Source organism: Osmia lignaria, chromosome 15 (assembly GCF_051020975.1).
Source record: "Osmia lignaria lignaria isolate PbOS001 chromosome 15, iyOsmLign1, whole genome shotgun sequence".
NCBI classification, from domain to species: domain Eukaryota; kingdom Metazoa; phylum Arthropoda; class Insecta; order Hymenoptera; family Megachilidae; genus Osmia; species Osmia lignaria.
The window spans coordinates 7199152-7215944 of record NC_135046.1 but is presented as its reverse complement, the minus strand read 5'-3'; the positions used below and the strand labels follow the sequence as shown (position 1 = coordinate 7215944).

The window sequence follows — 16793 nt, the reverse complement described above, 5'->3', positions numbered from 1 at the left end:
TATGGAACTTCGAATTAAGACGCAGAGGAGTAAAACTTTCGACCAAGAAGTTCATAGGACAGCAAGTTCAACGAGCATTTCGAATCAACTGAAGGATATAAGATTTACTGTGCAAGTAACTTGAGAAAAAATATTGTTCATAAGGCATATAACGTAGCACCGTTTACCAAAAGAAATCGATCGTCATCGATCATCAAAGAGCACAAGTCGACGGATCCGTTACTGCGGTAACGATTTCCGTCTAATTATAAGGGCAGGATCCAGCATAATTTTTCGCCTAACTATGACGACGATGGGGGCGGGAACGAAGAAATCGTATCAAACCCTCGTTAGAAAGAGGGCAAGGAAAACGTGGTTCGTCGAAACGACGATCAATCACGATTTTCCCCGGTCCTCGTCAGTCGGCGCATGCATATACGTTCCGGTACAGGGACGAATGAGGTCGTTGAACCGTTTCTTCAGGTCCACGTCCAAAAATACATGGTAACCGGGGAGAAACGACAGAGTCGTAACGAGAAACGTAACGCAGACGACAAGGGAACGAAGAATCGGAGAGAATGGGTTAGAAAAGGGGGCTGGCGGGGCGGAAGAGGGAAAGACGAAGAAGGGGAGAAAAGCGAGCACAATGCTAAGCGGAGAAACTGCGGTGACAAACAGTGGACTGCAGTTAGAGAGAGGAACGGAGAGACAAAACACGACGAAGAGAAGCGACAGAGTCGGGGATGAATATACAGGGTGATATCTAATGGTCCTTGTAACCGCCAAAATTCTGATTCCACGTAAAAAATAAGACTAAAAATTTTGCATACGTAATTTCATTTATCAAACAGCATCGTACAATTTGCTCTTGTTTCGTCGTGTAGAATCTTAATTCTTCCGGTTGCATCCACCAGTTATACGACACCCTATACATCGTGATGCGACTCTTCACAGAGCAAGAATTACTCTTCTCTCATCTATTCTTTCCACGCGGTTATTATGGTAGCCGAGCTATTCTTGGATAAAGAGAAAGATGGAAGAGATGGTCGAAGCGGTGGGCAGGGGTGGTTTCAAGAACAGGAAGGGGGCTGAAGTTTCAAACAAAAAAGAACGGCAATCGAAAGCGAACGGAAGCTTTCACAGTCGACCGGATACGCTCGACTTTTCTGTATTCGAATCGAATCGATTTGCCTCTTCGTGGATAACGTCGATGCTCGGTGCGTCTGCCTCGGAATCCGGCCGCAAGCGTTCCCTTTGATCCGCTAGTTAGGTACACGCGAGCCAAATACGCGTGCATGAGTTGGAAAAAGTTCTGAAAGTTTTGGTTTCACGGAGAACCGAACAACAGTACCTCTTTATCTTTTTCTTTTAATTTTATTTCAATAAACACAGAGGACAGCGACTCGAGAATGCAGTGGGGCAATCAAATTTCTCTGATACAGTGGTCAGCAATGAACGATGGCGAACTTCACTTTGAAGAGATAGCTATGCGAACGAATTCATCGATGACCCATTGAAATTTGTTCATCGCGTTTACACTTCAATTTCGTCGTTTTCTCTTTTACAATCTGTACCTTCGGGAACACGAACACGTCACCAGGTAAATTCTCTCATCGCGACGTACTTTTCGAAGTGGAGCATCGATTTGCTGCTTGTTTCACGCACATCATTCACGCTCGACCGAAGAAATGGGGAGAAGAGAGACGCTAACTTTTTTATTCCAGAACGGTTTTTCGTTCACCTTCCGTCTAACGTGGAACCCGTTTCCTCTCTCTCTCTCTCTCTCTCTCTCTCTCTCTCTCTCTCTCTCTCTCTCTCTAACCCCGTTGGCGAATTATTAAAATCCCCCGCAGTCGCGACCACGGAGACGGGACGCAACTTTTTCAATTCTCGCCGCTTGAAAGTTCGCTTGGAACCAGGTGAAGGCTGCGTTACGAATTTGCTCGAAACGCAGCGGAATGAAATTTCCGTGGAGCGTGAGAAAAAGGAAAGGAAAAAAATGCGCGAAATTATCGTCGTGCCAGGATTCTCGGCTGTTCCCTCTAGATACGAGTAGGAGCAGGAGTTTGCCCGTTAATCGGGTCGAAAAAGGAGGCGGAGAGGAAAGACGCACTATTTCATCGTTAGAACAGGTTAGCCGGTCGACGACGGCTCCTACGCCTTTGCGCTAAATCCATGATTTACTTCCCGGCGAGCCGAGTTCAAAGGGAAGAAGGGTCTCGTCGGAGCCAAGAGAAACTTTAGTCTCCACTTCGGAGACGTCTCGAGTGCATCTCGTCCCTCTGGCCTCTGAATTTAACATCGAAACTGTGTCGATACTTCCCTCTCGCATCACGATATCTAGTCGACGATAAAAGTCCAACATCCTCCTCTCGCGGTCACGATCACGATCACGCTGCCATGCCGCATGCCGGTGTCGAAGGAGGATCGAAAACTTGTCCGTCCATCGCGTCGTTGCGATATTAGATCAAGATAAATTAAGCGGTTTCGCTGGCCCAGCTAAATCTGACCTCGGTATGCCGAACAATGAACCAGACACTACCACTGGTTGCCATCGACAGGCGAAAACTTCTTAACTACACCACTGTAACTAACTTGCCAACAGTCTCGTCTTTACCGAACTTAACCGATGAATAACTGCAAAATAATCAGCTTGAATATTCATGGCGAGTTCCAAGCGCATCGTTGTTGGATTATTTGTTTTCGTTTCCTTGCCTACGGCCTGAGACATTCTATCGGAGTTTCGGCATATATTAGCTACCCTGTATTATTAGTTCACTTTTCCTTCTCACCTTCCACATAATTCACCGTCAAGTTATTTCACGCTAAACAAACGGCGAATGGTTTCTACGATTCGTAAAAATGCTAACCGTTAGGTAACCGCATCGTTTACGAGGTAATATCGCACGACGAATATTATTTACGCGCAACGGAAACCCTTTCCTCCAGAACCACCCACTTTTCGCTCGATCCTGTCCAATAAATATTCCTAGCTGGTCGTGCGAGCGATGAAAATTAATCGGAGGTTTTAATGGAAATTCAGCGCGTTAAAACGGCGCCCAACGTTCTCGTAATTTCTTCGTTACACCCCGTACTCTCTTTTTATGCTCAGATTTTTTTTTTCCAACAAGAAACGTGGTACAAAGATTTATCGATCGCGATAACGAATGTTTCGAGATCTTCAAAGTGTTCTCAGCGGCGCAATCTCGGTAACCCTTTCGCTCTCTCATCTGGCTCGTTTCCATTCGTCGCATCGCTTCGCTCTAATTACGAATTTACCGGGACAAGTAGGTTTAATTTGTGGAGCGAATTAGCTGGCGTCTTTTCTCGCGCCTCGAAAGACTCTCGGTTAAAGATCGCGGCCCGGACGCTGGAGAGACGTAATTCACCGGAAGTCCCGTCGTACTTCACACCAACTAACGAAGAAGAGGAAGGCCGGAGGTAATTGCAAAAATCGTCCAACGAAGATTTACCGCGACGTTTCGAGGCCGGAATTATTAGTTTTCTTCGTTTGTTCAGCTACAATGCGTATTCTTTGCAACACCTGGATAGACCGTGAAGGTAATCGAACGGGTATCGATACTTAATGCGCAAATTCGTGTGATCGGTATCCATAAATTTAATTTGACGCGTCCTGTTCACGATGATGGAATGCAAACAGCTGTGTTTAACACGGTACTCTATATAATACGAATTATTAACACGCTGCAGCAATCGAGCCAGTTAATTAGCGATTAGAGGACAATTTGAAACACGGCAATCAAGGATACCAAACTCGTTTGGTTCATTGAAAAAGTGTTCCTATCAGAAAGCGTACGAGTTATTTAAACTCGCAACAATTAAATTCCGCAACTCAAATATTTTAAATAAATAATCGCTATTTGTGATTCAAAGCGGACCGTGCCCCGAGCGAGTCTCCGTCCTCTCTAAATGCCAGCGGCAGGTGTACAATAATAATATCCACAGAACACAGTCTGTTGCCGTACAACGAGAAAAAGCGGATTAAAAATGTCGAAATACACGGTGTTTTCAAAGGGCTGATTTAAATTTCGGATGAAATAATTGTGGCGATGGCTAATCTGTTTGCTGAATGAATAAATAATTCAAAAATAAAAGCAGTAGGATAATTTTAAATATCACTAAAATCGGACTAATAATAAGCATAACTTGAAACATCATCGATTCCGTGACGATTGAATGAAATTTTACGATCGTTTCCTTGTTTCGTTAAAATTGGTAACGAAATAGAAATAAGAGCAGAAAAGGAGAATTGATAGGCAAATAGAGAGATTCCGGGCAGTAACAATGTGGACACAATACGTGAAAGAGCGAAATAAATAAATTAATTGCATTTTGTAGTAGTGACGGGACTGTCGCGGAAAATCTAGTGATATTGCGTGTGGCATTGATCCCGCTAATAAACGAAACAATGTTACGAGGGTGAACGCAGAGCGTGCCAAGCGAAATGAGTTTTCCGTGGTATAAAACGCGCGACAGCCTGATTGCCCGAGCCGCGGTGTGTGTATTGAAATAACTTCAAGTGCTGGTTAAATAGAGTTATTAGCTTCGTCAGAACGCGGTAACAGTACATGTCATATCAAACATCTACCTATACGTACAATATTGTTCCAACGTCACACGATGCTTCGTCGTTTTGATAATCATTAATTACGATCTTTATCTTTCCCTTTGCCTATGATTTTTCATCTTTTCTTTTCTTTACTTTTTCACTTCTCGTTTCAGCCTTTTTAAGGGCGGCAAACAAGTATAAATATTGAACCGGGTACCGTCGACTTTCTTCTTTAATTAGCCATCGCGGTATCGATCCTCGCTAGAACCCCCGAGGGAACGACGGTATTTTACGATCGGTAGAACCGAGTCCGTCAACCAACCACCGCACACCGTTCCGAATGCTGCCAATCAACTCTTCCTGATTTACAGACTACCGTGAATTTCTTTGGATAAATGTCTCCACTTTTCCACGCTTGCAAACGAGCCCGATCATTGTTGATTGTGAGCAAATAAAACGTTTAACGATAAAACGCACTGTCCGCTGTTAAAAACAATGATTTTTCTCTCTGTTGAAAATATTGCATGCAAATCGTGAAATAATATTTGTGAATAAATGAAATATTTATTGGTAAACCAAAAGAGACAACATAAACAACCGCTTCGTTATGAAATGAATGCTCACTATAATAAGATCACTATAGCAAAGATAAAAGGAAAAGTTTAAAATAATCCCTCAAACGTAAAAGAAGAATATATTTACACGACGGGTTACTTTAGAGTTATACTATTCAACGTATACGTGGCCGTTCGATGTTCAATATTCGTGGGAGTCCATAGAATAATTTCGCAGAAAAGACAGTTGTACAAATTAATACTATTAAAGCACAGAACTTATTCGACAGGTGATGTTACGTATTCATAACTTTGACATGTAACTTTTTACTTAAGTATTACGTACTAATTCCGCTTTGAGAACTGATAATTCAGTAGAACAGTACTCTCTTTTTCGATATAAAGAGAAATTATAATGTAACAATAGCCATTGAAATGTAGACCGTTAAAACGTTTAAATTGAACATTTATATTCTTCTTTTAAAAATGAAATTTCTCGAAATGAAGTCTGAAACAAGATACAATTTCGTGAATAATCTCATTATTGTAACCCAGACTGAAAATAAACTGAAACTGTTCTTCGAACAGAAAATCCTCATTATGTATTAAGAAGCAAATTTCTTGAAATAGCGCAATACGATTACGAGAAGAAGCCGAGAAACATTTCAATTACGCGACCGGGATACGAGCAGAAAGAAACTAACTAACCTAACGCGTTCTTCAAGGAAATGAAAATTGATTACTTTCTCGATCATCGATGCGTTGAACAAAGTCTTTCGCGAATCGAGATGAATCAGAACGAAAGGGAGAATGGCGTCGATCGGTGGTCGCGAGAAAACAAACCGTCGATCGAGGAAGAAACGAACGTATCGTTCGGGCCAAGGTGTGCAGCAATTTATCGTGCATCAAAACCGATTAGCGATCCTAATCCGTTTCTCCGTTTCAGATCGCGGAAGCGGCGCTGAGAGTGCAGCCGGATCGTTAATCAACCGGTCGACCGGATCAGTGGCACTCATCCGTGCCACGTTCGTCTTCCGTTCGCGAGCGGCCACTGGGCGAGCACAGGAACCTCTTTGACTGGAGGTTAACCGTTTATCAAGCGGTCGACCGACGATGTTCTCGCCGGTGCGCGGCGGAAGCATTTGCGGGACTTCTTAGACGTTATCGACCATACACTCCTCCAGGTAGGCTGAATCGGTTTCCAAGCAAGAGAGGACGAAAGCGGTAGCTATAGTAACCGTTCGCGTTAATTAGCCACGTTTTTTGCGCGATTCCTTAAGATCTATACTATCCGCTCGGTGATTATTCTTCGAGCTAAAAATTTCTAGTCCATAGGGGACATCGCCGCATGGATTATCAAGGAATCGGGTTTTTGTCGTTGAAAGCAACCTGTTGAAAAGCGTGAAATTCATCGTCGAGCGGAGCGCTCTGTACTCGGTTTTTCATCTACGAGTAATTGCTTCGGAGAATCGAGAGCGTTCAACGTGGACGACGCGCGGTTCGGTAACGCATTGTGCGATCATCCTCACCCTGCAGCGAGAACACGGTTCGCTGGACCAACGGCTAGATCTTGGCAATGATAGAACGAACCGAGGCAGAGAAGTTACGGCTACCTATGGGATCCTAATTATCGAGAGCTACCTGCACCATGCTCGTAGATCAGCCGGCTGAAATTACGCCGCGATGGAATCAAGGGTCTCGATCGATCGTTTCCAAATTGTTCTGATCGTGATATGTGTGAAGAATCGTATGTGTGAAGAATCGTATTTATAAATCTCCATTATAGCGATCCTCCGTCTTAAGTTTATGGTAGTGCATCTTGAAAAGAGAGAGAGAGCCGTAGATAAGAAAATATCGTAGAGCGATAGATAGAAGATAAAATGATTAGCTACCTGGCAACCTGGTGCTACTTCCTATTCTTAATTGTTCGTTAAAAAGGAAAAAAAAGACATTTGATGGGTTTAAACGTTAGATCGGTACTTCAGATACAGAACGTATCAGAGAAGACGACACTCTGTACGTTCCAAGTGATGGTTAGATGTCTAGACAAGGACTATTTTAAATTTTCACGGGGAAGTTTGCTGAACCGAGAGCGAAACTTTAACCCGTCGTTGTTTTTGTAAATTCCTTCTGCTTAAACCGAATACCTTGCACAGTTAGCAACTACAGAAACACAGGCGGATTCACGCGCGTTGCGCGGTCATAAATGATTGCGTGGAGTCATAATCCAGCTTACTTTTGAATAAACTGCATTCTCTAACGTCGTCCTTTTACGTGCACGACAAGCAGTAAGCAAAAATAATCGTCGTCGAGACATTAAACTGATATAATAATAGAAGCTAAACACTTCACGTTCACTCTTTTCTTTATTTTTATGGGCAATTAAATAACTTTCCGTAACTTCCCAAAGGTTAAATTCGTAATAAAACAGATGTCTGCTAATAGAAAGTATACCGTAGAATATAAAGAAGAAACTAGCGATTCGTTGTCCCAAACATCAGAATTTCTCTCTAAAAAGCTGTAAAAAGTTAGACCAATAACGCTATCTTTACAGTGGCGTCGGTTCAAAGCTACTCGCAAGTTTTATCCGCGCAACGGCTCGGAAGATTGACTAAAAACTTGAACGCAGTCAAAGTTTGATTGCACTCGTAGCTCGGGGGATCTTTGTCTGGCGCACTTTTCAAATGTATCGAGCGGAATTCGCGTTGCATTGCCGCTCGTTCAAACCTTCCGTCTCTCCGGAAACGTCATCGAGTCCTCGGCTTTTATTTCACGTTTCCGCAGGCTTGTTTCTATTCTCGCATCGTGCGAAGACGCGGCGTACGACGACAAAAGACAGATTCCAGTGACGAGAGAACTCTCCTTAAAAGGCGACGAGAGCTGCGTAACGAACGGACGTCACGCTGGTATTTACAAGACGCCGACTATTCTTGTGTGATCGTTTTCGAATCGCAACATTTTTGCTGGAATCTCGAATGGAGAATCGACGAGAGTATCCTTTTTCGCTTGAGAAACTTGAAGAAACTTTAAAACTCAGATTTCACGAGGGTTCGAGGGGACCACGGAAAATCATTCGTCAAAACGGATATTTGCGTTCACCGCATGGTCATGAGACTCCACTTCGTAAAATTCTTGGTTTGGCCCGTAGTGGGCAACCAGGGAATTCCTCCGATCGAAGGAATTCTGGAGTAACTCGCTAAGGAGCGACAGGAATTCCCTGCTATCGAACGCCTAACTCGTTCTTTCGCGCATTATTGGCAATCTTCCAAACGAAACGCAAATAAAGATAAAGATTGGAAGAACGTCGAAGAGGGAAAAAAATGGATCCTTTGGCTAGAAACATAGTTTGTCGAGGAACGAAGATATTCCGGGGATTGCGCGTGAATCCCGGCGACGACTAAGTAATTTTAGGCCACCCTTCCTCGCTCTGTTTCCCCTTCGGCTTCTTTTTTCCGATCCACATCCGGCCCGGGCTTCTTTCAACGAGTCTCTCTGTTGCAACGTTTCGAACAACCGTGCAAAGGGGTTCCAGCCGGAGCCAGGAGTAAACTATAATCATCCCTACTTGGTATTGCAACACCAGGGGTTAACTCGATAAATGTCGAACCCGGTGATTAATCTGGTATCCTTTCGCGTATTTTTATCGAACGCTCGCAATTAACCGGCTCATAAAAAAATGACGGAAAGCGTTCATCAAAGAGCCAGCCTCGATGAGGGTCACGACTTAAAATTGCGCGAAACCAACGTCCGCCACACACCGAGAAAGAAAGAGAGAGAGCAGGGAGTCGTGGTAACGAATTCCTCTGCTCCGGGATATTTTCGTCGGTGCGAAGTCCGTGTCGTTTGTCGGACGATAAACTTTGTCCCTCCTGCTCCAGCACCATCTTTTCCCGGTTGCTTCCTTCTCTTCTTTTCGTTCAGCGAGCTGCTGCACTTGGTATTCCGCCTCCATGCGACACCCTCGCAAATGGATAGGCGTTTTAACGCGTGGCCAAGAGATTTCAGGCTTCCAGCGGACCAGACGGCTAGGACGAATCGCGATTAGAACGAAGAAGATTGGAATAATTGAGCGGAGAGTCGGTGGAGTAAATCTAAGGGAGATTCTTCCAGCTTTTTCCGTCGACGACGAACCTGACGGATCCGTATGGGGTTTTATGAAAATTCCAACGCGACTGCTAATTTCCAATTCCACGTTTCTGTTTGAAAGATTCGATGAACTCTTCACATTTGGTGAACTCTCTTTCTCTCTCTCTCTCTGACATTCGCTGTTGACTCAACGAAATTAAGATTAGGGTGAGATGAACTTGTACATCTTTAATAGGGCTACCGAATATATTCTTACCGCGTCGTTAAATTTCCTATGTAAATTTGAAACGTTGGAAATAGGTTTCTTTTAAACATGATTTATACATGAAAATCTCAAGCAATGTTAGGAATCGATTTATTCTAAATACTTGATGGTTGCAGTTCAGGTTTCAGTTATTGGTTTACTTAGGAATTTTCAACACATGTAGCTTTAGAATTTCAGTTGCCATTACTTATTCGTGTAAATCGTTAGAATGATCGTATTAATGGAAGGTTTATGTAATTATTTTTGTTAAACTTTAAAACTTTTATGTCATCAAATCGAGTTAGACTTTGCACATCGAAATTGGCTATTTGTTATGCAACAACCCAATAACTATTATTTAGTTTCAATTATTTCGCAAAACAAAATGGTTTTCCATTCCTCCAAACGAGGATGGAGGGTTGAACAAAGTTCTCTCTTAAAACCGAGCACGTTATGATGTATTTTTTTTTTCTCATCCGTGAGCTCGACTCCCGTGCGAGAAAAATAGGTTAATCGATTGCATTGTTTTCCAACTGGATAATGGAGTTGAATTTTTCAACGGGTCGCTTGATCGACAGGCAAATTGACAATTTGTGAAAACGCTTGTGGCAGTACGAAGATGGATATTAAACGATGGTGCGATTACTATTTGAAAGATGGCTGATACGTTTATAATGGAGAATCGAAAGGGGTTGTTTTCGCAAAGACCGACCGAGCGGGCGTAAGCCGCGATAACTTGGAACTATAAAATCATTTCACCGGTTTTACGAGTTCAACAAAGTTAAGGCGACCTACCGTGGGATTTGTCACGTTTCGGTAATATAATCTTCCCTTTCCTTTCCTTCTTGCAACCAATTTCTCAAATTGTAATCGCGCATCGATACTCTCCGACAATCACGATACATTTTTCGAATAATGGGGATTTCGCTTTCCTGTTCTCTCGATAAATATCATTACTAAAGTTTAAAATAAAGCAGTTTCCTGAAACTGGGCCAGGTTCGCGTGAAGAAACGCTGTAATCAGCAATATATACACTTCCTGAGAATCATCATCGATACACAGGACTATCTTAAATTACTTTCAAACTGCTGGTTGCACAGTCGGATATTGATGTCATTACATATTGCTACTGATTAAGTTTTAGTAATGGACTCGTAATTATTGGGCAACAAACGGTATTGCGAAAGGTTTGATTAGAGAATGGTGAAAACGGTGTTGCTGTATGCCTCGCGATCGCGTTACAAAGTTTCCCGTTAAATGGATTTCGGAGCGGGTCGCATCGAATGTACAGAATAAACCGGCGATGCACGCGTGTCATTTAATTACGAGTCAAGCGATCGGGACGAGCTGTCACTGGCAGAATTTCGAATCGAGACGAGGCACGGTCCCGTGCCGATTCAGATGAACGGAGATAAACAAACAGAGGGAGGAGTGCTGAAGAGTAGACGCGTTGAGTTGACGAGGAGAACGCCCACCGATATTACAGGCTATACGATACGTTATCGTGACAACTGCAATTCGTTGATTACGTTAAACGGTAATTGAGATTTCAAAAGGCTAATGGTGAGCCAGTCGATTTCCAGTGAAAATAAACGTGTGTCTAATTATTAAGGATAATAATAGTTAATTTTCACATTGAAGCGTTCAATTACCACGAATACGGGATAATGAATTATTTAAATTATATTCATAATTGGTTGAAAATAGTAAACTACTCGGTAATGAGTAAGTTTGTCGTCAATCGGCATTGTTCGATTTGTCGAGCAACGCTAAATGACGATCGACGGTTGCGAACGGGCAACGATTATACCGGTCTAGTTAGCTAAATGTTGTCAAAGTCTCGTTAAATAGGCGTTGATGCGGTAAATCGAATCTCTCTGACATTCTGCACGGTAATACGTAATATAATAATACATACGAGGGATAGTATCGAGGATAATAACGTAGGCTGGTTGTGGATATGGATACGGGAACGCAGGCAAAATCGAGGGAACAAGATACGAGGGCGTATGTAACCGATCGAAGGAATCATTTCAATTTTACCGATCGAAATCAATTGAACGTGGAACGTTTCAGGTTTCTGTTGGTACTTTCATAGTCGTGATCGATTGATCGATCGAACGATGAATGCGAAAACCGAAACCGTTCCGTCCGAATGACGGGTTAAACTAGTAATGCATGGAATTTCTTTCGTTCATTATAAATTCAATTATTCGCGAAATATATGAATTTTTAACTATATTTTAAATACCTTTTAATATGTTAACATGCGGGATAAATGGATTAAAATAACATTTAGCTCGAAACTAATTAAATTTTCATAAAAATTTATAATTCATTGAATCTTTATATTCTGAAGAATATCAAAATCTACGAGAGTTCAAAAGATAATGAATGCGTTCGAATCACGAAGCAGAAGTAAAGCTGGCAAGAAGGGTGACTCGCGTAGAGGACATCACGTACATCCCTTCTCGTCGGTTTTATTTCCGTCGCGAGTTAGAAACGAACGTTTCGCTGTCCGGAAATCCGTGAGACATTCGGCTTGCGTCCGTCTTGCGGTCTCCTCTTTCTCCCGCTTCGTCTACGATTTCGGCTTCCTTTCCTCGCGCTCTTCGCGCGGAGAGCTCCGAAAATAACCGGGCCAGACGTTACGACCCCTACGAGTTTAAACCGATCAGCTGCTTCCACGGAATCCGTTCCTCGAGGTCGCTTAACCCTTCGCTCCCTTTCAAGCCTTAACGTTCCGACGAATGCGTTAACCCACCTCCAATGGCGGATGCTGGCCCGTTCCAGATTCAGACTTAACTCTATGTTATATTTCAGCATGGCAAGCGTGCAATGAAAATTTTGTACAAGAAGAAGGTTAACGTAAACCTTGGATACACCATCCTGTGGTTAAACGAAGGGAAAGCTTGATAACCAAACTGTGCCTTTACTTATCCGTTGCTTCGATCGTTTGGGAGCCGACGAAGAGTTGTTTAAAAATAAGAGAAGCGGAATGTAGGATCGAGGAATGAAAAGCTTGATCGGGAGAACGAATCGCACTCAGCTTTAAAGCAAGGGATCTGACGTGAGCGTCCAAAATATCTTACTTGCTTTCGACGATGCACGAAAGCATCCGGAGCAAGTTGTTGAAATTCTGTTTGTTGATAAAGCAAACCTTCCGTTCTCTTGTCTCGTCTTCATTTTTTTTTTTTTTTTAATTCAACATCCCCGGAGGAATTTTCCTATTCTCTTCGAAAATATTTAAAAAGCGATCAGAGGAAGACTTTGTAACTCCGTCTCGTAGGAAATTCAGCGATTTCAATGCGATTGGCGAATGGTTGAGAACTCTCGAAAGATTACTCCAGATTCGATAACTTTGTCTCGTCGAGAAGAAACGAACATCGAACGACACGCTAAGCCTGGAAATTCTACATTCTAGGAAAATCAAGGGCTTGGAACCGTGCCCGTTCTTCATTCTCGTTCCATTACAAAGGGCAAACGTTTATCGTCCGCCCGCGAGATCAGACACGAATCAGTACTGTGCACGAGTTATTTAATATTTTTCAATCGCGTTCGTTTGCACCGGATATTCCGTTTCTGAATTTCAATTTCCATCTCCCGGACTCTTCGCGATGGAAATTTCACCAATCGAGGCGACTGCTTTCGTCGTGGAAACAATGAATTTTTCATTGAAAAAGGAGACAATCGAATACGATTCGAATTATTTCGAGTACAATTATTGATCCCTCCCAATTTGGGCCGCTTTTCACCCTAAATACCATCTTGAAAATTCACAAAGGTGAATTCAGAGTGTTGCATCTCTCAATAACGTCGCGTTTTCACGAAGAGAGGAAATGTGACGGCAGCCCTGTATCCCATCGCAACGACGTCTCGGTGAAGACAAGCATGTAACGCGAACGAGCTTCAGGAAGAACGTAAATTCTAATTACTACGGACACGGTGGTTCGTAATTAGCGTTATACCGAAGCGAGTAGCATCGAGCTTAAATACAGTACGAGCGAGGATTTAGCCCCGTTAAGTAGCCCGGAAAACATTTATGGAGCCCCGTCTACCTAATCCCGTGGCGCTCCACGGGCCACCGAGTTTCGACGTCGCTCGTCGTAAAAGGGTGAAATATTTAGACGAGATTTCGAACCGTCGAGACGCGACGCGTCGGACATCGAGTGGTTCGTTCCTGCTGCTTCACCTCGACGGATAAAGCGACAGGGATTTACGCGATTCCTCGGACTGCTTCGCCGGATGGATGCTATTGCGATGTCTGTATCTGTGTGTTTGCGTTTGTCGGGTAGTTAACGGCCAAGGATTCAATTATCGGGTCCAGAGGGAAAGGGGAGAAATCTCGTTACGCGCTATTAAGGCGAAGAGTAATAGGCGCCATTGCGTCGTGTCGAAAGTAAAATCCTCTCGGACGAGCGACGCAGCGAGACGGTAAAACGAACGCGCCATGAATTTCCACGCGGAATAGAAAAGCCGGTGAAGAGCGTGAATAGGGAAACAGTCGACGACAAGGAGCACGAAGAAAGCGGGTAAACAACTTCCGCGACGGTGTATCTCGAGCGAAGAAGCAGCCGCGACGAGGTAGGCCATCAAAAACTCATGTGAAATATACGACGAGACGTCGCGTAGCGAACAACCGGCCGTAAACGTGTACATAATGCGTTAATAAATGTATTCAGAGGACGTATTTGCGTGTACACAGCTTGCTAGGGAGAATATCATGGTCCATCGTATCGAGGTATCGATATTACGGTAAATTGCGTTCGATGGATTTCATTCGCACGCCAGCCACCGCGAATAGCACGCATGCTCGGCCACTCGAAATACCGAATACTCGAAACCCGGTCGAGCACGAGCAATAATTTCTGGCATCGAGCTAACTCCGAGTGCTTGCGCGTAACTGACCGAGAGGTTTCTTGCGTTGCTGAATCGAAAGCTTTTCATTTATATCGACGATCGGTGAGCAACATTTTAACGTTTAACAGCTGAACGACGTGCATACAATGATGAAATATGAAATTCTATATGACTTACCTCACAGCAGGCAGGAAGGGAACGTTGAAACACTTCTGCACCGATGATAGGAACATGGTAGAGTCTTTTACGATCCTTATCGTGGCATCTTTCAGTGTCAAGTTGTCAGAGGTAATGGAAGTACAGTCCATGCATCGCCGACTCTCCAGACTGATCGTTGACATACAGGGTGTCTCAGCAATTGATCGAATAAGTTTTCCAGAATAGGTCATTCTGAAACAAAATGGTGAAATACGTTATTAATCTATCTTGATGAACGACAAATGAATGTATATAGTAAATCTTTGGAGGTTAGAAATTACCTCCGATGATGTTTGCAGCGACTTTCTTGTATTTCGAGGGGCCTGGTAAGTTTGCGATATTTGAATCGCTTTTTAGTATAGAAAAAGAACTGTTTGTAGATATTTTAACACCTTTATTTAACTTATATGTGCACGTAACGCGTGAAGACAAAAGAAGTAATGACGCAATAATGGCGGTAAATGGCGATGCAACACACAACCAACTTCAGGGCACCGGATCGGTTGCCGCGCGCCGATTGGCTCCCGGCTAGGGAACCTGGGATAGCCAACGGATAAAAAGTAACATACCGCTCAGACGATCGAACGGTCGATGCAAAATCCGGTGCAAAATGCACCGTGATGCTAATGAAAGAGAAAACATTTACAGTGGCAAGAGAACGAATAGAAATCAACTTTCCCTAGGCGTCAGGTCGTAAATGGATCAATTAAGCAGGTCGACAGGGGAGGAAACAAAATCGAATTCTGGCTAGCGCGAGGACAATCAACGTCTGTCGGTCGATTTTTCTAGCTGTCGGCTGTTGTCGCAGGGGAAAAAAATCCGATCGGAAAATATCGGAGCAAGTTAAAGCAGCGCACGGACCATTTGTTTTGAAGCTCGCAGGCTCGTCTACCGAAAACGAAACTTTCCCAGCAGAACGGTTCGATGCTAATGGCGAAACAATGGGCAGAAAAAACAATCGGCTAAGTTGAGAGAGCAACGAGCCTGTACGCGGGATATTTGCCATTCCACTCGTGGCAACGAACATCGTTCAAAATCATCTATGGAGCAAACCAATGGCTAGTTCTCCATCGCGATCCGATCCGATTTCATTCCAAGCAGAGAACCTATCCACACTGAACGCGTGTTATCAATAAATCATTCATTTTCACGTAAACGTCATTTCACTTGCGAGCAAGATCGCTTTGACGTCTTAGTAAATCACCGAAACGTGGCAGGAATGTTAGCGTCAGTGAAAAATCGAAGATTCTTTTTCCCTTCTTTAATAAACGTTTTAATGAATTTAACCTTGGGAAAAAAATAAATGTTTTATCCGTAAAACTTTCTCGACTCGATAAAAGTGTCAGGTGGCTCATCAGTGTTGTAGCCTGTGAATTGTTTAAGCTTTCAAACGTTTTAACTTTCGTTAAAACCGTCTTGGAAACGAATCCTGATGCACTCGATAATCGATTCGTACAATTTGCAAAGAGATACGTTCGCGATGCATTCGACGGTTCCTTCGATGCGTTCCTTTTCGGTCCCTGCAGCATCGTTATCGTGGAAAACGATACAACGCAGCTTTCCATTCGCTCGAAGAACACCGGATGAGAAACGAGCGAGGAACGAAACAGCTCGATTTCCTCCGTTCCCGAGAAACTGTCAATTCGGCGATGGTCGCGAGCAGATACCCGCGTAATAGCAGAATTCTCCGAGCGTGTTCACGATGCAACTGCCATGCCGCGATAACGAGACGAAACGCAAGAGCGTTCTGCCCGTCGCAATTACACGTCTGTTTCGCGATGAATCTTGTTCGAAGCTGCATCGTCACGAAACATCGCCGACGGCACGATGGCTTAATCAGGGAAATGACGAAGTGCACCACTTTCGGATCTATTGGTATCGAAACGTACGAAAACCCGTCACCGATAAACTCATCAAACGAACGTGAAACAACGATGGGCTTTTTTTTCCCTCGCTGAAATTCCGCCGATTGTTCGCAGTTTCGATTCAATTTTTTTCACCTTTCCCTGTTGCGCGACAAACAACTCGGACAATTTTCTTGTATGTAGGAAAAGCCACTGAAAACGCGTAAATACACGAATCCCAGTGAAAATTTTTACAACATTTCAGGCATTCTTTACCGAAAATCAATCAATCACGAGAACGTTTGAAACTTTTTGAATCAAAAAGGAAAGATCGAGCATCGTCTATCCGTAGATTCGTGTTTCAGGCAGCTGTTAGTGGAAAGCGTTTCCCCGTCGCGTCGCAAGAAAATTCCTTGACGTGCGATGTTTTTCTCCGACGTCTCGTCGCGAACACGTCA

General features: G+C 43.5%; 1 protein-coding gene across 1 annotated transcript in view; it reads right to left on the bottom strand.

The window, feature by feature from the left end:
* Nucleotides 1-14610, bottom strand: part of LOC117600331 (irregular chiasm C-roughest protein) — a 142230-nt gene extending 127620 nt beyond the window's left edge. The window contains exon 1 of the mRNA XM_034315636.2: nucleotides 14471-14610. The gene's annotated coding sequence lies outside the window, so the exon portion shown is untranslated. The remainder of the gene's footprint in view (nucleotides 1-14470) is intronic.
* Nucleotides 14611-16793: the final 2183 nt, after the last annotated feature.